Raw genomic sequence first — 26,284 nt, 5'->3', positions numbered from 1 at the left:
TCGCTATAATGCACGAAGCACATATCAAAGATACGCACGGAAATTGATTTTTACGCGGGAATGAAATATGTGGCGAGATAATAACGCGGCTTCCAATATAATAAAGTAAAAAAAGAAAGTAGGTTGCAATAAATAAAAATAAATAAATTAGACAGAGAAACGCGTAAGATCGACGGAAGTTTAATTACTTCGAAGTTTTCTCGCGCCGGCAATTGCTTTCAATTTTACAATTCGCTCGCTCACTTTATCGAAGAAGATATTATTCTTGGCACGCTGAAATGCTAATTTTTTAAAATCATCATCGCAGGCTTTACTTTCGCCTCGTTACAAGCTCAAATACTTCTGTGTTTTTTTAAGGATCGCCCGACACGGGCTTGGCGGGCGGACAAGCACAGCGCGCGAGCCGGGGCTAAAGTGATATAACGTGTAAGAAAATAGACGATCCTCTCCGCCTTATATTTCATCATATAACGCGAAGTCGTATGATGAAGTACGGGAAGTCATTGCTACTGTTTCTGTGTATACAGGTTGAACCACTTTATATTATCACGTGGAATATAATTCTTTTACTTATTAGCTCACCGAGAAGCGACTTGAGGAAAAATTGATGATGTTTTATTACGAAGAAAATTTCAGTGTTGTATATGTACACATACGCGCATCCCTATTACGAAAGTCGAAATAATTTACGTATTAATTAAATGCTCGTTAATGTGTTGCTACTAAACATTCACAATTCATGCAAAAACAGCAGATTATACATGTTTTTGTGAGAGTAAGTAGTTTTATAATCGATATGAAGGTAAACGATCAAAAGGTAGTAATAGCATTATTCGCCGACGTAATATTGAACATTAATCTATTATTACAACTCAATATGCCAATTGCGTTTCTTCTCACCGCCGCGCCGTAAAAGAAAGTGAAAATGAATGATTTCATATTTTGTTGCCGTTTATTTTTAATTACATTATTTTCTACAGCTGTTTTCTACAGTCGGATTCTACAGCTGTTAAGTGATCATATCTAAACACAATAAAACTAAATATGGCAATAGTTAATACGCGTATGACAAATGATGATGCAATCTTTGAAATCCAAAATAATAATTTTTTGTTAAAAATAAGAATCTTTCTCCGTTGCGTTTAATAATTTTTAAACGTATATTTAACAATTATAAAATAATTATAAAATCAATGTTACAATAATTGGAAAAAAGTGGAAAAAAAATTCAAAGACAGAACATTTCATTCATAACGTCTTTACGAAGGAAGCAACAAAAAAAAGTTCGTTAATTAAAAACATTTAAATTTAACGAGGAGGCTATTTCACTTAGTTAATTATCTCGCGTTAATTATCTCGCCTGTTATTAACTCTCTTGCTCTGAAGTTGAAATAAAATTGAAAAAGCTTGAAAAGATAGAGATGTATAAGGATACAAAATAATAGTGAAGAATTGTAATAATTCATAATTTAATTTAAGTTGTTTCATAAAATTTATGTTAACTACGTTGAATGCTGCAGAACTCAGCAGTTCTGACAACATCGCTATCATTTACGGTAACAATTTCAGACATTCTTATAAATTAATGTTATACTGATGAAGTTATAGTAAAAGATATTCAAAACTTTCTTTTCATTTTTTATTATGCTCTTTTTGCAAAGAAAAAGCAATTTTATCTAAGAATAGGCAAACTGAATATTTCAATTCTGAAAGAAGCCTATTAATAAATGTAACAATAATTAAAATCAGGAAAAAAATAATATATAAAAATTCTAAATTAAGTATGTTGCTTGAAAATAATAAAAAATATGTATAACGACATTTTAAAAAGTCTTATTCTTCGATTAGTTTAAATAAAAGTCTTTTTTACAATCGTGCCCACTTTATAAGCGTGCGGGAACGTAAGAGATAAGAATCCTCGCAAATGAGAAGCCGCTAACGTGACGGTATTGTGAAGTTTCGACAGAAGACTTATAAAGCGCCTGGTGTATTGAAACGAAACATGCGCCTTAATAAATCAAGTGAAAGGTGATTCTGGCCCTTTGTGCTTTTGGAATTGTTGGCACGAAAGGGAATGAAAATGCCGATAAAGGAAATGCCTGTGCATATGCGGCGTATAAGTCTCAGGAGTGCAACGCTCTTATTCGGAGCCATTCGACGTTCGATTCCGCGAAGTAATCTCGAGTGGGCGCGCATGATTTAGAGGGAAAGTCGTGATGTCGAATCGCAAATTCGCCCTGGAGCGGTAGCTTGCATGATGCATGCTCGAACTTACGATATGCTCGAACGCATTGTACGAAAGATCCATAGGTATGTTAAAAAATTACATTGTCTTCCTTCTCCGTCGTCGCTATCAGACCCAGACGTCGCGTCACGGGATCAATTAACCAAAGCAATTATCCCGAGATATTACGGTTATATGAAAACCGTAATGTTATATAAATGTGCACTTTGGCGCATAGTGTACTTATTAAAACCTCGGTGCAAAATCCATGCTGGTAAGGTATAATGTTTAACGTTATTAGCGGTATTACGCGCTAAGCGTAGCGGAAGAGAATAGAATCACCGATCATATCCGTCATTCAGGATACGACCTATTATAGTTTCGTGCCACGTCCCGGTGCTTTGTCCGCCATCAAACTACATCCCGTTTATGCTTCCAACCGTGCTGTGATCCAAGGATTTAGAGGCGCATTGGTATACAGCTCGGTATACGAAAATCTAGCAGAATTTCCATCCGGTATAACCGATGTCGGAGATCTTCGCGCTAAGTGTATTATATCTTTTACTTCACGGTTATAATATTATACCTTTTTAATAACTTCACAGTTACAAGTACCGTAAATATTCCAGCTAGAAATTGGATCTCTATAAAATCTTGGTTTGAAAATCATATTTTTTAATAAACCACACGAAAGGTATATTTATTTACTAATTAGAAAAATGGATGCGACAGTTGGATATTTCCTGGTAAAATTAACACGTGGAAATCGCGTATTTCAAAACTTGCGTTAAGTAGTTTGTCACGACCATAAGTTGAATGCAATAAATGCATGATGCAAGTTTTACTCGCCGCGGTTTACTACGTATGCAGATTGCACTTGTCAATTTCTGTAACTTCATCTTACGTACAGATGAAAAGCCAGTTAACCGAGACTCAACTTTACTTCTTGTATTAGATTCAATTAAAACTTTGCGAAAGTTCCTTTCACATTAGATAGCTATGAAGTGACGTATTCCTCGTTGAAAATAAAGCCGTAATTAAAAGCATAAAGCCTGATAAGTACTTGAAGCAAAAATATAAGTATATATTTGTTTAAATGACTCTCATTCACATATCGTTTCTCGGAACTTTTCTATTGATCTGCAATTTTTCTATCAATATTTGCAAACGTTCAGTTCTTTAAAATTTTTTACTTCACTTAAAACAATTTGTTGAGTAGAAATTTAACTTATTTCTACTAAAAAAATGTTTTCATTCAGTCGTGTAATTATTTTCTTTTAACAAAATGCTTTCTATGTCTTCATATTAAATAAAAATATAAATGTATAAAGAACGCAAATATTTTGTCAATAAATAGTACCTAATTATCGTACGAAATTTAATAAAGTTATTTTTATGGAATATTCTATTTACTTTGGATTTTTACACCGGCAGTGAAAATAGCAGCACGTTTTGCTTTCGCATTGCTTTCATTTCTTTTTGCTAGCACCGAAGTAGCTGCTTCAAGTGCATCAACTATGTCGTAACGTTATCGCCTAGACGTGCTCTTGCTATAACGAGCATGTCTCGCCTTCGAGAAGCATTAGTTACAACTACAACTACTTTCAAATAAAAATGTAATTTCGAGCAGGATGATTAAATTTCTGTTTTCAACCAAGGCTATTTTTAGAGTCCGTGTAAAAGGAATATATTTGATTATCTCCAATTAAGATCTTCAAAGTAAAACCGTCAATATTTTCTTTGTTACTTTCATTAGTGTATGAGTATGGTAAAATTGCTCGAATAAATATTAGTATTTACACGAGAATTTTTTCCCTACATTTTTCTACTAAAATATTTGAATTAGTAATAGCCAAACAATAATTTATATAAAAGAAATTCACGTATAATTATAATCGACAAATTAATTTGTTATGACAAATAAAATCAATAACTACAACAAGCATACATTTACGTGCAATTAATATTTTATAATTATTCGGTAGCCCTTTATATATTATTTCACACCAGATAATTGTTTATCGCATTATACTGAACTGTATTGTTACTGTTAAATTTTTATTTTCTTTGATTTCAAATTGATATTCTTTAATAAGCGTGTATAAATTATCAATAAAAGATTTTAGAAATATGTGTTTGAAATTTGAAATCTTACTTAAGAGAATATCAAAATTGAGGAAGTTTTCCTGACATTAGTTTACGGCAGAAATAAATAATTTTCTGAAATTTGTAGTTTCTATCTATATAATAGTATACATCTAGAATCCAATCGGTTTCTTCCGCGCATCAAACAATGTATTTGTTGAAAACTAGGCAATACATTTCTACTTTCTTGTTCCGATACGATTTATCCGACTCGCAGTCTCTTATAAATTCTTGGACTCCCATGAGAATCCAGAATCGCGAAAAGCTACTTCTGCTGCATCGGATCTCCTGTTCGCCAAAATCGCATTACTTCACGTCGCCCGCGTGATTTTCCCGGCTGGCGGAGAAAGACCCGGAAGACCTACCACTACGATCACGTAGACTTGCACGAAACATGTTGCTCAGAAATTATCTGTAAGATAGCGAACCTTTGTTCTGATTAAGCTTTCGAGTACGTGAGATCATGCACGCGATGGAACGAAACGCGTTGAATGAAATAATGTAAAATAGCATTTAAAATAAATCATAATAAAAAGATCAAATAAAATGTATATAAGTTTTATAATGTAATACTTATATATATTTTTAGATAACACATAGTTAATTAATGTGTAGTTAATTAATATGTAGTTAAATGTATTACACACGATATTACGCGAATCTTTTTTCTTCAATATATACTATCTTTCCTATCTATAATAAATAATCTTTTCTTTTCAAAAGTGTAAAAATAATTGAACCGAAGTAGATATATATCGTTCCAAATTCTTATTCATATTTTTTCTAAAATAATATTTGAAAAACCTATACACAGAATGCATTAAAGCAAGAAAAGACGAGGAATAAGAATTCCAGGGTCTGAATATAACAATAAACATTCAAAAATACGATATTTTCTAACAAAATTTGTTGTGTATGTAAAATATGAGAGCATACATTGCATTTCATACATGTTTATACAATTTCTCCTACATAATTTCTATTTTTATATTTTTATTCCTATTGGCAATTTATAATTCCTAATGCTTTGGAAGAAATGCGCGCGTGTATTGTATACGAATCGAAAGAAACAAAGACTAAATTATTACTGTAGGTGAACTTCTGTATCAGTTTTGACCGAAATGTTAAGAGAGGTTTCAATTTCAGAATTTTGATCGTAGCACGTCAATAGCTCGTCTTATCTGCGTCATATTACATCGTTCTTTTGATATGCTATCCTTTTGATATGCCGCCTACGAGAATACTCTTATATTAGAAACACGTTACTATTCCCAGAATGAAATACCCCATATGATGGGTCTGAAATCGCTAGAGAATATACCAATACCATCCTGCCGTTAGAAATCCTCCAAAGAATAAATGTCATTTTTCTCCGTAAATTCTTGCTACTACAGGATAATAATCTTATTATGCTCGCGATGTGCAACACATTTTTTATTTGTGACCCTACGCCGGCGAAAATTGTACAGGCTCTTTGGATAAATTTCTTTTTATTCTCGTCTTGACGAACGAAATTCATCGCAATCTTTCTTGATATCCGTGAAAAGACTTTTCTCCTCGTAACCTGCAGCGGCTAAATCGACTTATTTTGCATTTCTGCGAGCTGTCTTTTAAAGCGTGAAATTACATAAAGTTACTAAGACCAATCTTGTGGATTTCTGTAACTTTTTCACAGAGATTGAAATCCGCGAAATGACTTCCTCTCAGATAAGTGCTGAGTAATTTTGTGCTGAAACTAGTTTTGAAATTATTGAATTATCTTAATTTTTATAAGCAAATATCGTGTCTCTCATACTAAATTTTACAATTATGATAAAACTTATTGACGTTTCACTGTTGACAATTAGATGCAATGTAATTTATTACATAATAAGTCATGCTTTTTCTGTAAATTCTAAAGAATGAAAATTTGTTCTTCAGGCGCGCTTGAAATCCACTAAAAACGATCGTATTGTCGGCTACTTTCTGACACATAGTTATCCGACTCAAAAAGAGACCTGCACGTATCTCTTGCTTTCTCTTTTTTCGTCACTAAATCGCGAAAAAGCGAGATCGAACGCAGACACGTTATCAAACATTACCATTCAGATTTATTCGCGCGAGTGCCCTCTTTAACACCTATACTGTCGGAACCAACGAGCCCGTTCGACTACTGTTCTACTTGAAACATGTACTATCACTGAAATACCGAGACTATATCGCTTCGTAAAGCTGACTCTTTCAGATCTGGAATGCTGTTTCAGCCCCCACGTTTTTCCATCGATACGTGAGAGTACTGCTGACCCAGAAGAATAGCAAAGTATGTGAATGTAGCCGCGGGGCGAAAGGTTACAGTGCTACAGGTATTCCGTACGTCTCGTTTCGGTGTAACTCTTTATGGCAACGGATACCCTCCTTCGTCGTGACCCCGACTGCAGTCTGTCACATTTCCAACTGTACAGTCTGATTGTCGTGTTATCAAACAACGTCTATGTCCATCCTTTGACCTGTCTGAAGCGGGCAGTTCTAACAAGGGCCCTTAGGATCTATTTCGTATGTCATGTCCATCAAAATGGGTTTGCCATTTCAGGTCCTCTGTTCAATTGAGCATCCATGTATCTTGTTATCGATATATTTCTTAATACTCTCGTAATTTTGCGTGAATCTTCTTATTAATATTAATATTCAATATTTTTATATATTTTTAAAATGTACTTGATGATTGAATATCGTATAAACAATCTGTTAACTAATTGAGAAAGCAAGTAGAAATAAATATCATTTGTCGGTGATAATGTTCACTTTACGGTTGTAACTTTGTATAATTTGCATACAATGTGATCTAACAAGAGAATTTACATAATAACTGAAATCCTTATCATTTTTGTTCTCTATAATTATACAGAATGGTTATAAAGTTTTTATGCTGTTTTAAACTTTCATAATTGCCGTTCTATATACATATAATAAAATTAATTTGTAAAAAGGGAGTAGAATTTATTATAGTTTTACATATACATTTATTCCTGGAACTATTATTTTTCAACCATTATCATATGTAATTGAGTCTCTAAATTTCTACAAATTTGCAGTTATTTATAATAATATTTTGAAATATTCTAATCCGCAGATTATTTAACAACTTAAGATTTTGTTTAATAAGTAATAATTTTAACATGTTCACAAAGAAATCTAGCAAGTTTAAATTTGGCGAATATAGAGAAATTAGTCTCTAAGGGATTGGTCCTCCCTCTTTCAAAACGTCTGTCAGAATATAAAAAATTTTTATAAAAAAAGGGATTGGTCTCTAAAAGATTAGTCCCCTCTTTCAATCCATCTATTATATGTATGTATAGAACAAAATTTTCACAAATAGATCTCTCAAAAAGTTTATACCTTTTCTCTCTGTAGCTATATATTGCTATTATACGTGTAATAAATATCAAAATAAAATGTTATTGATATCTATATTTTTATATCTGTAAATATATATTATTTCCTTATCGTCTCATATATATGACTGTAAAAATGTTGTAACTTTATGCTTGTATAGATAGTACGTATTTTAATATGTATTTAAAAACCATTTGGTGATAAAAATTATCATAAATATAATAAGCATTAAAGCTTTCTTGACATCGTTAAAGTGGATTTATCAAAGATAAAAAAGCAACAATTAGATTTATATTGTGCAGTGTAAATTATTATATATAGTTGCAATAAAAAAAATAACACGTAGAGAAATTTTTATACGTTTTCAAAGTGTAAAAATGTAACATTTTTATAAATCGCTTATTTATAATATATATAAAAATACAAATGTTTTTGTTGTAACTGTAAAATAATTTGGAAATAAAAGAGTTAAAATTACTAATTCAAAGCTCTCTTTAAAATCATAATTTACAAAAAAAAACATATGTCATTAAACATCGATAATTCTTAAGTCTTAAAATGTACTAATTATAAAATATCGTTGTACAGAATATATAACGAATACACACCGTTTTTGTGTTGCAGTTCAATTTTGTAAAATGTATGCACTGTGTGTAACTTTTACTCGTGTCGGCGCGGTATTGTTTATAAGGAGTAATGTCTGGCAATAATTTCACGTGCGGCAGTACAACTTGCTTGCACGGAGCGGATACTGCATTTAGTGAGACCGTTCTAAGATATTTATCATACATTGCAGCATTCACATGCTTATAACAATTAGAGCGTGAACGAACATAACTGAAATGTTCTGTAAATATTTTTATTCTCGAGAACACATGGAAAATCGTATCTTTTGAGAACGTCTATTTAAATTCGTAAGAAAAATAATACCATAATGTTCCGTTGGAAAAATGGCATGCCTGAATCGAATTTTCTTATTCACGAAACTTCAAAGACGGAATCAATCGAACGTTCCCTCTTTGAATTCTTCGCAGATTCTTTCTTTCACTACTCTGACGCAAAAATATATCACGGACGTATACTTCAATGCATTTTTTACCGCGACGCATCTTGATGTATGAATAATTAGAATCACAGCGTTCAACGCGTGAAAGCATAACAAGAAATTCCGCGCTATCAAGCGGCGTTAAAGTGTAAACGTGATAATATGCAAAACGGGAAATGAAAGTAATTTTAATCACGATGTTACCTACAATTGCAAAAATAAAAGGTAATTCTATATGAATAATGCAAGAGCATTTGCCTTTCCGAGATAGAATATTTCATTTATAATGCTATTTGTAATCTTTGTGCCCTAATATATACAATATATGATTCCGATTTATCTTTCTTGCTATTTTATTAATAAATTAGAAAATGGAACGCTCTAATTACGAATTTTATATTTCACTTTCTCTTTATATAAAATCATTTATATAAAGAGAGAAAATAAAATCATTTACATAAAGTATGTTAATAAATAAAGAGTAACTTGCGCGGTTAGGATAAATGTGCTCTATGTATAAAGAAATCCGTTTTCGAAGGAAGAGTAAAAAGCATGTATCTATAGACATTTTTAGAGTACGCAAACGTTTTCATTCGTTTTTGTTGTATTTGACACCGAGCGAGAATATCTTCTTTACAAACAATTCGCATTGGTATCTCGAGCGGCAACACATAAAGCGTCGTGTACCTATATGTTCCTCGATCTCGGTTTATATAAACACAATTTCTTTCCTTTAGACAAAAGAGATTTAAGGTCTGTCTTTGAATTAAAATATCGTTGGTCTCAGAGATGAACGTCAGTTTACAATTAAGTCAAGCGTACCTCATACCTCTTTCGAAAGGCATTGGGAAACCAAGATCTTAACATAAATGATGCCGTTAGGCGAATGTTCATTAAAATTCATACATCCGTTTTTACATCACTTTTACAATCATTCGCCAAAGGGATGAATCCAAGATGTTCATTCGAGTTTCTCGCCTTTAACATAAAACTGGAGTAGTACATTACCGCGTTGCTAGATCGTATAATTTTAATGACATATCTTTTTTTGCGAATCGCAAAAGAAATTTTAATGATACGCAAACCATTTTCTTCAGAATTATTTTTCAGAGGAAAGATATAGATAGAGTCTGGTTTAAACATTTTGCAGAATGTATAATATAAAGAAACAAAATGCATAGAATAACAATAATAATCCTTGCTAATTTTAAATCCGCTGTATTTTTCAAGTAAAAGCTTTTCTCATGCCGTATTTATATTTTCACGTTACCTATACAATTATGAACTTAAATATTTAGGGTTTTAAAGAAAAATTTAAACTCGGCAGGAAATGTTTCTGCATTATGCATGCGCTTCGTAAAACATCCCATATAATTTCTCCAAGGATTTCTCTCTGTCTCTCTAAACATACGAAATTGTATTCTCGATTATACGCTGATACGCAATTTATATTGCATTGCGCCTCGCGCGCGAAACTGTAATTGTGCAGGGTTATAGAGAGAGAGTGCAGCGAATGTTCATATCTCATCGCGAAGCACCGAGAGACGCTAATAACAATCAGCCGTTTGTCCAAAGCGAATCTCGGCGAGTAGTAACTATCTAATTGAAATTGGATGACGTTGTTCCGGGACATCACGAAATCTCTGCACTTCGAAATCAATGATAACACTTATCCAAACATGCATGCTCTTACGAGTATTTGAGTATTGCACCTGTACTATAAGCGGCTAAAATTTTTCCTCTATTTCACATTTGTGATTATAACATCTGTGATTATATCTAACGATTATAAACAATATAGAATAAATGTTTTTATAATAAAACAAGTAAATTAAAGTTGCAAATCATGATAATAAGTTAGAAGCGAATATAAATTATTATATCAGACGTGTTCTATGGATATGTAACTGTTTGGAAATATTGCACGAAATAATTATTTCCGAATATTTCTCTTAGAAGTTTGTCCTAAAATATTTCTGACTTTCGATACGTATACAATTTGCACTCGTATTGTACTCCTTTCTATCAAGCGAGCTTTTAAATTGACGCTTCAAAATAATGCGCGTCGTATTGTTGTATTGTATATTCGTTGGTTCCATTTGTGCAATCCTTTTCATTGCAGGTACGTACCGTACAGAATGTAAGCTTCAACTGGCAGAATTCCATTAAACGAGAAACGCCCGCAACATCCGGTGAGTAAATATTTCGCCACGTATAAAATAATACGCTATCGCGAATTCGAACGAGATAAACACATTGTTACGTCACACAATTCTTGTTTTACATACATATAAAAGGTTAAAAATACATATATATATATTTATATATATACACATATAGGAACTAGTTCACACGTTGATTGCAATATACTATGAGAGACATATATTCATGAAGTTTATCAAAATACAATAATATACATACCTCGTAACATATAAACTACATAAAATATGATTTTCCAGCGGATTACGCAAATCACGCAAATGCCGCAAGCAGATATAATTGTAATTTCTTATTTATAATTTTATATATAATAATATAAATATGTATTTTTAGTAATTGCAATCGATAGCACTCTATTCTATGTTCATTCAAATGCTCTATTGCAAATCTACTAGAACAATTGTTAACAAAATTGTTGCAAATAATAGATTGTTTAAATGTTGTTAGAGTGAGAGAGAGAAGGAGAGTGAGTGAGAATCGTATGTGTATTCTTTTATTTTAAACATTTCATTTATTATTTTCCATGCAGGCAAATTTTTGATGAATTTAATGAAGAAACTTTAAAATTTTTTAAACAAATGATTTTTCCATAGCGTTTTACACTATTATTACATTTAATTTGAGAAAAGTAACACGTAAACGTATATTTTCGCATGTTTTACACGTAACAAAGAAATTACAGTTATAATGCGTGACAAAGGGTGGGGTTTCTGCAACTCGTAAATTTTATTTGTCATGATATACGCGTTTTGTGAAATAATTATCAGACACGTAAAGTAGCTTGTTGAAAAGCATGTACATCTTACTCAAAATAAACAAACGTACAGGAAATAATTGTACTTAGAATTATATATATATGTGGATTTCCAGTTAATATTTATTCAATACTCGAGATAATTCGATCCGGAAGAGTACAAAGAGAAGTAAACTTTCTATTATTCACATACGTACGTCTTTTTCCTCTCCGTTACTCGATCCATAAAAATACGATTTGGAGGACTAGCAAAATAAGTAACATGATAAGAACGACCGAAGGTATCGGTCCGACGAACTAGAAAATGAAATCTTCACGGAATGGTCTAGAATGACATTTTGTGCATCTATTTCTCTGTCGGCAGACGAATGCACTTTCATGGTCGAAGAATTGGAGAAATAAAGTGGAATTGTAGAGAAAAATATAACAATACGAAAATCTTTTTATAAACACTAGTAGTGGATTGTTTACAAAAACTTGTAGGTAATTAAGTTTACTTCGAAAAAGTTTGTCAAATATTGTTTAAAAAAAAAAAGAAAAAAAAAGAATAATAAAATAATATCGAAGATATTTTTATGGTATGACGAAGCAAAAGCACGATTTAATAAAAACATATGCGTATAATGTTATATAATAATTGCCGCAAAATCTATTTAAATAAAAAATTACTAATTGTAAGTATCTAACTAACATCTTAATAATTTTTACTGCTACATTATTTTGTATCATTTTTGCAAATTTTATAATATTGCTTTATTTTAAATTATTTTTTTAGAATAAATAAAATTTTATCTTGTGTTCTTTATTTTTTTACTAATAATAATTAATAATTAATTGAAATAACTATCAAAATGTTCAATTTACTCAACCTATTTCTGTTTATACGTATAATACTTTTGAATTGCATTTGTTTGTAGTGATAAACTTTAATTAGGCTAGATGAATGAAATAAATAACAAACTTAAACTAGTTTTGTCGGTGAAAATAATGTTTGTTGAATCGTAAAAGTTACAGACGAATTTTTATGCATATTTTAGAATTGCCATAAGGACAAGAATATTAAAAGAATAATGAAAGCGCAATGTATGCGTATTAAATCGTGTTGTAATCACTGTTTACGCGAAAGATTTATAAACGTAAATATGCAACTGCTGCTGGAATTCTTCGTTATCTACGTGTTGCTTTGAAAAAAATTTAATTTCGCGTATGAAGCACCGAGAAGCTTTTTTTATTTCAGCGCAGAGCACGAAAAAAAAAGATCGAGCAAAACTCTTTCGCGACCCGATATTGGAAATTCTACACGAAATCGAACAACGTCCGGCTTACAATTCTTTTGTTTTACATGGATTTTTTATAATTATAAAAAATCGTTCATCCATACGTCATCCATTTTTCCATGAATTTTTACGAAAACATTGTGCGCTACGTTCGCAGAAAGCATGATAAATCATCCGTTTCTGAATTTGTATCCATTATATACAAGCTACATCGCGTACAGGTCTCATGCATTCAAAGCGTGTAACGTGATTTCACATTAAACGCCACGTTAATTAACTAACGTTAATCGAAGTGGGAGAAATTGCACAGTGGAACATCGAACACGTGTACTTTGATATCCCGAATCGGTGGACAGTACTGCCATACGTAATGAATGGAATTCTAGAAACAATAATCGAGAGGCGGATTCATCGCACTGTCGGGCAGCAGTCGTGGAGATTTTATTACAATTGCGTTTGTCCGCGTAAACCCGTCGGAGTTGCAACTCTCTGATTTCGCTCTGACCCTCCCAAGTGTATACGCGAACTGACGTAGAATATATTTCGCAGAGTTGGAAATCCTGGAATATATGCGGCGAAATTAATGGATGAACAGCGTGTTCCATGAACTGCGAAGATCGAGTTGCTGAAAGAAACCTAACGCGTAAAACACGTCTTTTGTAATATTGAACATCTGTACGTCTCTCTCTTTTCCTTCTTTCTCTCTCTCTCTCTCTCTCTCTCGGTCGAGTTAACATTAATTAATATATATCTGGAGTACCTTCGGATATGTATATTATAAATTGTGGTGCGACAATTATCGTCTCCAATCACAGAAATCACCCGAAATTTCCGACAACAAAACCATCTTTAGCAAAAAATAAATTTTAAAAAACCAAAAACAAGTGAATAATGGATATTATTATATGTATCTTATTTATATTTTTATTATGGTCAATAAATTGATTTATAATGTATAATTTTAATTTTAATTTTTTATAATGACAATGTTACTGACAGTACAAACTCTTTTCTTAACTACTGAAAGAATTAAAGAAAGAATTAACATAGTGCTTTACGAGTAAATTGTATTATAATCACACGTATCGTGTATTTATCGTAAACTTTTATAAAAATACATATTTGAATTGCTCTGACGATGTTACACGTTGTGTGATATATGTGTATACAGGTCATATTGTTACAAAGTGCACACTTCAAGTTGCAGGAAGCTGCAGTTCCCTTTCGGGGATGCTTATAAATGACAAAACTCTCTGTAGGACAATGCATCGCGGAGAATCGAATCGATTTTTCTCCCGTGAAAAAGTCACATTGTTCGTAGGTACTGGAAGATTTAAAGTTTCAAAGCTATTCGAACGAAAGTTTCGATTGTCCTGCACTTCTTTGCAGCAACATCAATCTACCACGTTACGTATTGAAACTATCAGGCAGATACAACTTCATTCATTAAAATAAAGAAACAAATTCCATTTAAGTAGAATAATTGGTTTGAAAGATTAATGAGCGATTTGTCCGCTCGATCATACCGCGTGAAAAATATGTCAAAAGTTAAATTGATTGACATGAAGACCTGGATACATGCTGTTGCACAGACTATCTATAATTAAATCTAACGCGATTTATACTTAATACGTAATAATATGTTATTGACGTTTAATCAAAGTTCGTGTAATTATATTTTCTACACAATTATTTGTAATTATTTTGTTACATTACAAAGTAAAAAAGAAAGGAGAGTTGAGACCGTCGTGAACTGTGCGAATTAATTGCAAATATTGCCTAAATTCGAAACTCATTTGATACATTATGATTATACAATATTAATAAATACTTGACATTACATATATAAAAATTGTAAAATAAGATTTTTATTTCATTGATAAATTGACTTAATATTTCATAAGTCATGTGTAATAGAATCTAAGATTTATGATCTTTCTGCTCGTTAATATAAAAAAAATATTAATGTATAACAGCAACGATATCATTATTTTATATTGTAGCTTGTAAAGAGAAATATATACGTTGTATTCGATAAATTATTTTTACATCAACTTTAGAATGACCAGAATCCTTGGTCGAAATTCGACCAAAAAAACTCGATGATTTGTCACGACTATTATAATCGTTACCACGATTATAATCATTGCCAGTCAATTAAATTCTTAATTGTGTAAATTATTTTTGTTTTAAACTTCATTGCAATTATACATTATTCACAATTAATTATACATTTCTTGAATAATTCAATGTAATTACTTGTTCCAATAATTGGTGATTAATGAAACTCCGGTATGATAAACCGGTGAAACGTTTCTCGGGGAAATCGAAGATTCTGGGGAAGGCAAATGAAGCAACGACAAGCGCGACAGAGAAATGCAATTTTGGAACGTTTTATGTAAATCGCAGACGTGAAATTGAGGCACACGCAACCGCCACGTCTGGTGCACAGAACCGTCCGGAACTTTTTAATTAACGCTATACAGCGACATTATTTATCGCGTCGGATTCAGGAAGATCCCTACGGTTTTATCACATCATACACATACGCGCAAAGTTAACACGGCGCATGCGTCTCGGTCAAATGAGAATTCACTTCCGCCTCATTTATCTGAATAATAGAACATGCGCGATATGAGTTACGTCCCGGCTGTTATAATTGCGGCGCAAACATTGTATCTTCCTCGATGCGCCAATAGCGCTGTTTATAATTTGGCCGCGGCGATATTGATCGATATTATGTTGACGTGCAGCCTTTTTGTTTTCGAAGCAATTACGGCGGCGGGGGTTACGGCCACCGATAGAAAAAGAGAAAGGGAAAGAAAAAAAACGACACGTGCCTCACCGCATTTTAATGTCTTCCTTTGTAATTATATCATTCTTTTTTTATTAGATAAACTATTTAAACCAGAGGTTTTAAATAGGCTACTCAAAAAAATTTAGGTGTACCTTTAAATACAGATTCTTTGATAAATTTGAAGTCGTGTATTGAGTTAAAGAATCATTAATTTGCCAACTTTTAATATCACATTTTTAATTAAACTCTAAATTAAAATTCGGTCAGTTGAAGACTATTATATTCTAAATTAATTAATTGGTATTATGCTGAAATAGATTTGCTTGTTTTATTTCGGTTTATTAAAACACAGTCTACATCATTTAAGATAAACATCACTTTTGCTCAGAGTTATTTTGTATGAAGAACTTGGTACTCCTCAGTTCTCTTTTTCTTTTACCCGCGTCGTTTTCATTCGCGTTCTTCCACAAGTTATAAGAACTGGGAAATAAATATCGGCTTACGCGCATAGATATTGCGAGATTGCTCGTTGTCTGGTCAACCGCGAAACGTATCATTGCACGGTACCGGGTTGGTTTCATTTTCAGATTAGTTTTAAAAGTGCTTTGCATGCATGGAAGATAAACAAAGCGCAACTAAGAGAGTGGGGAAAGAGAGAAAAGGAGATAAAGGCGGGTCGCGGTAGCACGAAACCCAGAGAAAAGGAGTAAACGGCGAAACCGCCGCGGCTGCAACTGCGGTAGCGGTGGCGGCGGCCGTGGCGGCAGCCACGATTCGTCGACGAAATATGTTACTTCGCTTCACGGATTAAAAAACATTCGTACTTTTTCATGCGCCGCTATCTGTGTGCGACAATAAACGATGAAATATGCAGCCCAGCATGTGGTTCTTTAAAATCCGGTCCGTACTACGCTTAAATTATCCAAGCGAGAATCGCGATTGGCGAGTGCGCGACAACCACTCACATGCGAAATCGATGCAAAGTTCTTTTTTTTCAGGCCGTTTCGTATGCGAGCCATAAAAGATACTTTTTTATGAGGTCGATTGATGGTCCAGGGCGATTTATGGGCAATTGCTTGATATATATCTGAATATTTCAAAAATGTTTCTCGCATGTTAAGAATCGGGGTATATTGACACTTAATCATGCCGCACCCTTAGTGGCAACCCTAATAATGCGAGATAATTTTATAAATATGGGAAAAATTATACGCAAAAAATATTTTAAGTCTTTGTGCATATTTTCGAGCATGAGTTTCTTACTTAATGTATTGTACTTACAAAATCTTTATCTTTCTTTAAAAAAAATTCTTTTTTAATTAAAAAATGAAATAAAATAGTCATTTCTACACATTTTGAACCGAACATCGACAAGGAAAGTTAAGATTTTTGTGGTAATGTTTAATGTCATTTAATACCTGTGTTACATATCGGTTCCATTGATCCATTGTGTATTTACCACGCGCAAATAGTGACACGTGAAAAGAACTCGATTGTCTATCTAGGTATAAAAATAGACATCCAAGTGCTGATGTATCTAGATGCTATAACACCGCATGAGACTCATATACTTTTTCTCGACGACTCTTTTATTTACTCGCTTCCACGACCGAGATATCGCGATATTATGGGAATGACAAGTTTCGTCGGTCAAAGGATACTTACAAAGACACAACTCGATAGAAACGCTAAAGCGGGGAGCACACACTTCTGCACAACGCATAATGCGTAAGCATAAGAAAATTGATTGGTCTATTTCTATTTCCTTATTCACATGGACATGTGCATAAGGAAATAGACCAATCAATGGAAAAGTCCCTGTGTATAAACCAATCAATTTTCTTATGCTTACGCATTATGCGTTGTGCAGAAGTATGTGCTCCCCGCTAAAGAGTCGTACTGATAAAAACTAACGCGAAGAATACTCCAATTTTATAGATCAACTTTTGAAAGTTGTGTGTGTGTGTGTGTGTGTGTGTGTGTATATATATACAATATTCGTGTGTGAAATTAACGAGATAATCAATATTAGCACTGCAGAAATATCTCATTTCTGGTAATGAAAGCAACTACTTAAGATTGCATGATTGCGCGACATAACTGTACTTACTTTGAACAAACCATTATTCGTCTCGCTTTGCACAAATATTATTTATTCTCTTTTGTAGAATACCAATTAAAATATTTCGCTAAATTAAGAGAGATGAAAGTACCTTGTACCTTGTACAAATACGCTATTCGGAAAAAAGCTACGGTGACTCCTTCTTTTCAGAACAAAGGCAGGAGTTTCTGCCGTGCAGCTATGCATATCCAAACATTATTACGGAACGTCGTTTATTATCTGGTACTTATTTACTCCAGATTTCTTTCATAAGCACGATAAATGTAAATATATCTTTTTTCCCCGCAACTTTATTGCTGCTGTGTTTAACGCGCAGAAATATATCGGTATAGTAGCACCAGAATCAATGAGAAACATTTGCAAGATTATGTATTACTTAATAAATGACGAATGCACACACGCACACATTCCAGCTTCTTCGAGCACTTTATGAAATTTCCTGTAATATTAGCAGAGTTGTATTTATGTCGGTACTTGAAGGTAGAACATTATGGTAATTTAAGTTACCATCTTGGATCTATGTTAATCCACCTCTACACTGTCAGATCGTAAGACCGTACACGTCGCGTACTGTGTTCTAATTAGTCTTAAATTGACTGTCTTGGCACACCGTCGTGTACATATACTACAATAATCTGGTATTAATGCGCCTACTTAATGAGCTGGGTTTGGATCCATTTTAAACAAATATTATCTCAAAATTAAATGAATTAAAGACAAATAGAGAATTAACGGAATCTTTTCGTCTTTGATGGTTCTACGCTTTGATGGTTTACCGCTAATGATAAATGTATTAGGTCGATATCAAAGTTTGCAGACGTAATATAAATCTAAAGTTCTTTGTCTTTACAAATATTTTCGTTTTTGAGATTATTTGTCTGTTAATGTCACTATAATATTCGTAACCCAGAAAGACTTTAATATCGGAACATAGAGCAAATATATAAATTCACGATTTCGGAAAAAAAATGTTTAATAAAAAAAATTTTTATTCTAAAAGAATATAAAAAAACTTAATACTAAATAGAACGATCTATCTTTAGTAGTTACTCATTCTATGTATAAAACGTACTTTGTATATGCACACTCGATCTAATGTAACAAAATAATTACAAATAATTGTGTAGAAAATATAATTACACGAACTTTAATTAAACGTCAATAACATATTATTACGTATTAAGTAATCGCGTTAGATTTAATTATAGATAGCCTGTGCAACAGCATGTATCTTTCCGCGATCGTCATAATTTAACATAATAAATAAAGGACACATAGACACCAGATATCGCTAATTCGACAATTATACACGTGAACAGCTGGCATACATTTGGCCAACCTTGGTCTAGAATTAAATGTCCTATATATATATAATATATTATAAATAGTAATTGCAACATGCACAATTTTATTTTTTATGGATCGTATTTTTTATTTTGCGCATGTATAGACGAAAAATACATGAAACTCATTAAATATTCAAGACATAATAAAATCAAACGGTTGACTCTCCTCTCTCTATCTCTCTCTCTTTTTCTCTCTGTATCTAAAATTATAGTTACGTTTTCATTCCGGCATCATCTCAAGGTAACAGTGTACGCACACGTGACTGGAGAAATTACGCATATTATATTATAACGATCTCCTCTCTCTACAAGATCAAGTTTCCTTAACGTGCAACATTTATAACACGTGCCCGGAATATTGCTGATCCGCGAGAGAGCACGACAATTCCTGACTGCATCGCAGAAGAAATCAGACTGTTGACAATTCAAGAATATTATTCATGAGAACAAGGTGTTTATCCGACGTAAAACCGTAGAAACCGCTCAACCTACATAAACGGAGATGACCGATGTGAATAATGTGATGAGGAAGCTAATCATTCTTGCGCAACGGCGCTCAGATATTTTGTTTCTACTGCAATAACAAAGTCAGTCGGCGAATTACAGTCGGCGTTGCTAAGCGTATATCTTTCCGAGATGAAGAACCATCTTCATTTCCGTGCTCTCCAATTTTCACCTTGACGACACCCTCGGGGCACAATTTGCATAGCGCGGGAAAGATCTTGTCAGTCTCGCTATACGTACAACCTGTGTGAGAATCGGGCGGTGTCGGCTTAAATATTTAACAGAATGCAAGCGAGAAAAGTACATGTGACCGTAGACAGCCGTTTTACAACTTCGCTGAAACGTTAGCGAATAGTCTTTGGGCAGCCTTTAGTGCATACCTGATGGGAATATGACATTTTTGAACATGCAAACTCGTTTACACACAAACTAGATAAAGAGGTTACTATAATTTGCCGAATTACAGTTTTTTGTAGATTTTTATTTGTAGAGATTCTCGCTCCTACTTTGATTTTTTAAATAAACTTATGTGTTTTTTTTTATGCAGTCCATTAAAGTTGGTTAAAAGACGAATGTAAAGATATAACGTTTGTTGCATTGATCAACGAATAATTGTCGCAAAAACAGCGTTGGTAAATTTGAACATTTCCCCATGTATAATACCTGCGCTATACGTAGAGGGTCGAACGCGCCACAATCTCGCGCAAATGGTATAATATGATATAATACGAGGGTATAATACGATAGTGGTATCTCCACTTATTTCACCTTGAGTAAAACTATAGTCGCCGACATCTTACCATAAAAACTCGATAACTTCCGAACGACCCAAAGCGGGTAAAATTATAGTGTTTTAAAAAAGTCTCAAGAGGGATTATAAAAATACGCGATAAAAAATATGGGTAAATTATAAAAAATTTAAGGTGATCTTGACCTGATATCTTCGCGACGCCATCCAAGGCCAAACTGATAAGGCCAGTGAATAGATCTTTTTAAATCCTACAAAGCTTTTATCTAAAACATTTTTTATAAAACTTACATTTTTCGAAATATTTCGTCGTCCCGGAATTTCTTACATTTTCTATATGTACACCCTGCATACATATATGTAATGCAGACAACTTTATATATTTTTACTGTAACTTTTTTATTTTATTTGTTGGAATATATGTTAAAAATGTTATCGGTTTATTCGAGTAAAACTATATCTTTCTATATACTAAACTGTACATAGAATCAATTTCCATACTCTCGGAAGGACGCTATACATTTTGCTTCTGGGTCACGTGAGCGGGGCATAAATGAATTAATTATATCCAGGAATATAATCGAGCAGTTAATTCTATTCGTCCGGGAGGATTTAACTACGTGACCACCGTAAGTCGAAGGACGGGCAGAGCGGAGTAAATATATACAGGAGTATACCATGGCAGCTTCGTATTTTGATATATTTTGCGGTATATTTTACGCCTTTAACGGGTAAGGCTCGGTTGTTCCCTTGAGATTCAAACCGGCTTGTCTCGGTTATTCAATAAACAAAGCTTTTGTTCGCGGCTTCGCAAAGTTCCATCGACGTAACCCCCGCAACGATGCCTTGCATCAAATAGCGACGCGCGATATTAATTTTCTCTTTGCAAAACCCCGCATCTCTAATAATTCATCATTTAGAACAGACATTTTTCTATCCGTTCGGAAAAATTTTGCATGCTCTCTTGTTGCAGCTTGTACATCGGAACGGGATTTAGATTCATCATTGTCACATCAGAAATGTACGTTCACCAACCTCACTCTTTCCTACGCTGATTTATTATTGTATAATTGCTATGTCAAATTTTCCGTAACGAGAATTTGGAGAATTGTCTGATATTATTTAAAGTTCACGAGCTTCTCTATATAATGTTTTCGCTTTTCTATTGTTTCTTAAGCGCACTTAACTTTAAGAAAACTTTTATTTATATATGAAAATAAGGTATGAAAATATTCAATATCGAAAATTGAATAGTTGCGATGCACGATAACGTTCCATTAAGCTTTCGTCAAAATATCGGTTCCTAAAATGCCAAATGATGTCGTTAAAGTGATAACCGTTGCGAGTTTAGATCGCGTGTGAAGCCTGTTCTAACCACTAGCCTTAATCCATATTGTTATGGCGTATAATTTTCCTCGAGTTTCGAAGGCGCTCATCATCGGAGTTGTTACGTTCGCGATCGATACGCCACGCCAAGACTCCTCGAATTGATTGCTCGGCGGAAACTTGAAAATTGTTCAGAGTACTCTTCGAGAATTTTTTTGCAAATAACGCCCATGTCTTAAAATTCAGTCTTAACTCCGATTAAATCTTTACGAGATTACCGTCTACGGATTACCGTCACGGCCATTACGAGCACGATCATTTCTCCTTAATTACGTTGATATCTCTCGCGACACGTATCGTTCCCTAACTACGTCGGCTTTGCTGCGTTAGATGGCAGCTACCATGCCCGCATCACGTCGCTACGTGATGCTGATGCTGATGTTGATGCTACACGTGGATGAAATCCACGTCAGTCGAGACAATTCCGCAGGTTTATTACGTCCTATCTCGACGTAGAAACAACGAAATAATTTTAGCTATAAATTCTTCGCGAGTATTAAAAGCGTACATACATTATAAACTAAAGGCTAAAAACAAAAAATACATAATTAAGCTTATTACTTTTGCAACTGCTCTACTTCCGTGTTAAAGTTATGTCGAATTCATCGACATTACGTAGAGAAGAGTCTTTCTACAAATGACTTGAAAAAAGATTGGAAAGTTAGAAACTACTACTTTAAATCATCCTGCAAGATTTATTTTTATTACCCGTCCTTTTTAAGCGCACTCTTCTACATATGACATATTAGTGTTGGTCACGTTCTCTGTTTCAAAAAGAATACTCTCTTAACTCTAGTTTGAAAATTTGGTTTAACTTCATAAAAAGAAGTGAAAATAATACACAGAATAATTTTACGTTTCCTATTTTTTAACATATTCATCTACTCAATAGAAAAACTATTTTAAAAGTAACAATATTTGCATACGCATGACTTATTTCTCATTCCCTCGTCGCGAGCGATAAAGAAAAACATAACGGCGTATCGATTTCTAATTACTATGAAGCATGACCACAGCCGTTGCGTCTCGGCAGCCGCCGAGTTGCTGGTTTCTGGTCTCTTTCTACCTTCCACGCACATCCATCATCGCATATTCGTCCTCAAATGCGAAAATCACTATTCCATACCAGAAATTAATGTTTACACTGTGATATACATACACATAGCTATTATGGAAATCAATGCCGGGAAAGATAATTAGGATAATCGGCTATTTCTGAACTATATCACAACGGTAATATTTAATGCTCCACCCATCGACAGATATCGTTCAATTAGTCCTTTTACGTGGGATATGCACACGCGACATTTGGCGGGTCAAGGCGAATTCGTTTTTTGCAATAATTGAAACAGTCTTACTTACTAAAAGGCGCAAATCAATATGTCAGATACCGAAAGCATATCAAAATAACTGTAGTTTCTTTCGGTTCCATTGATTATAACGAATGGGTTATTAATTTTTATACATAGACAACAGTGGGTAAACTTTTATTAGCAAGGCATAAATCTATTACGAAATATTTGATTTATTTTCGATTAGAAGCAAGAATTGCTTTTCAAGAAATAAATTCCGGAATTAGGAAACACATAAAATGTATTTTTTATTTAATTTTAAATAAATTTTAATTAACCAAATTTTTAAATGTGATGATCAAGATTATTTAATATTAAAAATTAATAAGTTACGCAAAAATTAATGAATATTAATATTAAGATAATAATATAATGGATTTCTCTTTCTAATTTTATTAACAAGAACTTTTTCATGGAAGTACTATCAAAGGAATATTGTACATGGTAATGGTAGAGTATTGTAAAACCGTTATTCTTGTCATGGCGCGCATATTACTAAAGAGATTTCCTTTCCTGTCTCGGAAATAAAATCGCCGACATTGTTGTAAAAATTGTGACATGTAATTCTAGTCACATTTCAACCAAACCCGAGATACACCGGCGCAACGAATAAAACTTGAGCGGCATTCGTGTCACACCTATGCCAGGTTCGCTATCGGAAATCGTTATGGCTTACAAAGCTTTTCGAAGATAAATACGCGAGGCTGTGCGATGAAATACAATCGAAATTATAATTTACGTCGCGCTATATTAATCTTCTCCTAGTTTTTTTTTTTTTTTTTAAGACTTTTTAATATCTCTGCTCAAATTTCGATTCAGATTTAACCTCACATCATGGCCTCGCTCAAACAGATTTATAAAAAGGACAAGGGTTTTGTCATTCTCGCTCCCAATTTTGTTCTGCAAATTAAAAATTTAGTATCTGATTATCTTCCATAATGAATTTCATCATGAGGTAGCCCACAAATCGCCTGTGCTGAAGTTATTAGCCCCGCCGTGTGATTCATGTATGTTCGTACATAGGTATATATGACGTCGATTATGTGAATATTACTGGTACTACTTTGCCATTGTACGTGTTAGTAATCAGGCGGTATAAATTACGCGGTAGGGATACAAATAAAAATTATGTCATTAATTCGATAATGTTCATCTTCAAATAAAATGACAATTGCGTTAATAATGTTAATTAATATAATTAAATACAAGATATTATCGCATTTGATGACAAGTAAGGGCATTCTATATATTTTCTCGATGATAATACTATTATTTTTTTTTCCTAATAAGCTTATAATAAGCACGTAATAATTTCGATTTGCTATATCAAAGTATACCACAGTAGAATAGCTATCATAAAAATTGATTTCTTAATAATATTTATAAGCCTTTCTACTGTATACTGAGCAATTCTCTCTGTGTTCGTTAGTTGCAAATGTATTCTTGCCCTACTGTTCAGTCAAAATTATTGCGTGTATGATGTAATTTCACCCTAACAGTATTTGGCAGCAAAGCAATTCGATTCTCTTTGTAGAGAAACGCGATTCTAATGCGATTTGAGTATTATTGAACTTATCGTTTATTGTAAGTAGAATTTCCCTCCCCCCTCCTCTCTCTCTCTCTCGACAACCATGAACACAACAAGCTTCTCTCACAATTAGTTTACGATCGGCAAACTACCTTTGGCAGTCAGACGTGCTAACTAATAAATGTTTCGGTGCCATTATCGCAGTATACCGTCTCAGCGCATTGCACGCAGCCCTCCAAGGAGGGAGAGTTTCGTAAATATTTTACTTGCCTAATAAGATTACCTAGTGAGGTAAATACAAGCCTGCCATTAACTAAAGTGATTCGCAGAGTATTTCAAACGTGCACTCCATAAAGTAACAATCACAGTCAGTCCTACTGTTCATCAAATCGTTCAAGTTCGTTTACATTGACTGAAAAAAGCTCATACATCAAAGAATTTCATATTATTTCATGCGACATTATGTACACTTGAAGCGTTAGAATGTTAAAGCATAATTCCTCGACCGTCAAATTATTTAAATCTGCAGTATAATATGTAGATAAAACAGTATCCATTAAATTATTTTATTCCGAATTATTGCTTTATCTTCTTTTCTATTTTATTTACTTACAATAAATGGGTTTTAAATTCACGTGGAAATAAATAATAATTAATAATGTCAAGTCGCATTTTACTACAGTAGCGTAATAATATTTAATATCATCCAGCGTACCAATTATACGATATTGGTGAAAACTTTATGTCGCCTGTGATTAATTATGTTGTGTAATTATTTGGCATGCAATGTTATGTATATATTTATAATGCCGATTGGGAACTCGGTTATTGAACAGGGGAATTATAATTGGACGCTGCGCGCCGGAATATTTTAATTTTACTCGCGAGAGAAACGGCCATTGCTAATCCTAGTTAACATTGCAGAGAGTTCCAGGCACTAATTGTTATTTATGGCCAACGGAAGCACATGCATGAGTCTTTTTTAACGACGGTCCGAGTCTAGACCGCGGCATCAATTATAATATACGTATGCTTAAAATAGTAACTGTACGATTATGATTATAACTTTTCCAAGTTAGGACATTGCACCGTCTCCGCGGGGAATAATCGCGTAACATGCGCACGAATATTAATTACACAGAAGATTACCAAGAATGTTATTCATCCTTGTTAGTGTGTCATATACATATAAGTATTGGTCAAAAAATTTTATGAGGATGCACAGAATTTTAAAATTTTAATTAAGAGCGATTTTTTACCATTAACTCGTAAATTGAAAGCAGAAACACTAAGAGTTGCATAAAATGTTGTTTTTAAGATGCATATTGATAAAATTACAATCAATGTTTCAATATTGTTTTTATTAGTGAAGATTTCATTAGAGCTAATCATAATCCACTTTGACTGCGATATTTTAAAGATAACATATGCTCAAATTTAATAAAAAAAAGTTATAAATCTTCA

General features: G+C 33.2%; 1 protein-coding gene across 4 annotated transcripts in view; it reads left to right on the top strand.

Moving 5' to 3' along the window:
• LOC112457364 (chondroadherin-like protein) overlaps nt 1–26,284 on the top strand; it is a 96,884-nt gene that overhangs the window by 41,652 nt on the left and 28,948 nt on the right. For 3 of the 4 annotated variants that reach the window (XM_025020368.1, XM_025020365.1, XM_025020369.1), the window contains exon 2: nt 10,909–10,978. The exons of the other annotated variant lie outside the window; for it this stretch is intronic. The gene's annotated coding sequence lies outside the window, so the exon portion shown is untranslated. The remainder of the gene's footprint in view (nt 1–10,908; nt 10,979–26,284) is intronic. 4 annotated transcript variants of the gene reach the window in all.

This window comes from Temnothorax curvispinosus, unplaced genomic scaffold (genome assembly GCF_003070985.1).
Source record: "Temnothorax curvispinosus isolate PA1 unplaced genomic scaffold, ASM307098v1 QBEX01007734.1, whole genome shotgun sequence".
Taxonomy (NCBI): domain Eukaryota; kingdom Metazoa; phylum Arthropoda; class Insecta; order Hymenoptera; family Formicidae; genus Temnothorax; species Temnothorax curvispinosus.
This window is presented reverse-complemented; position numbering and strand designations above follow the sequence as displayed.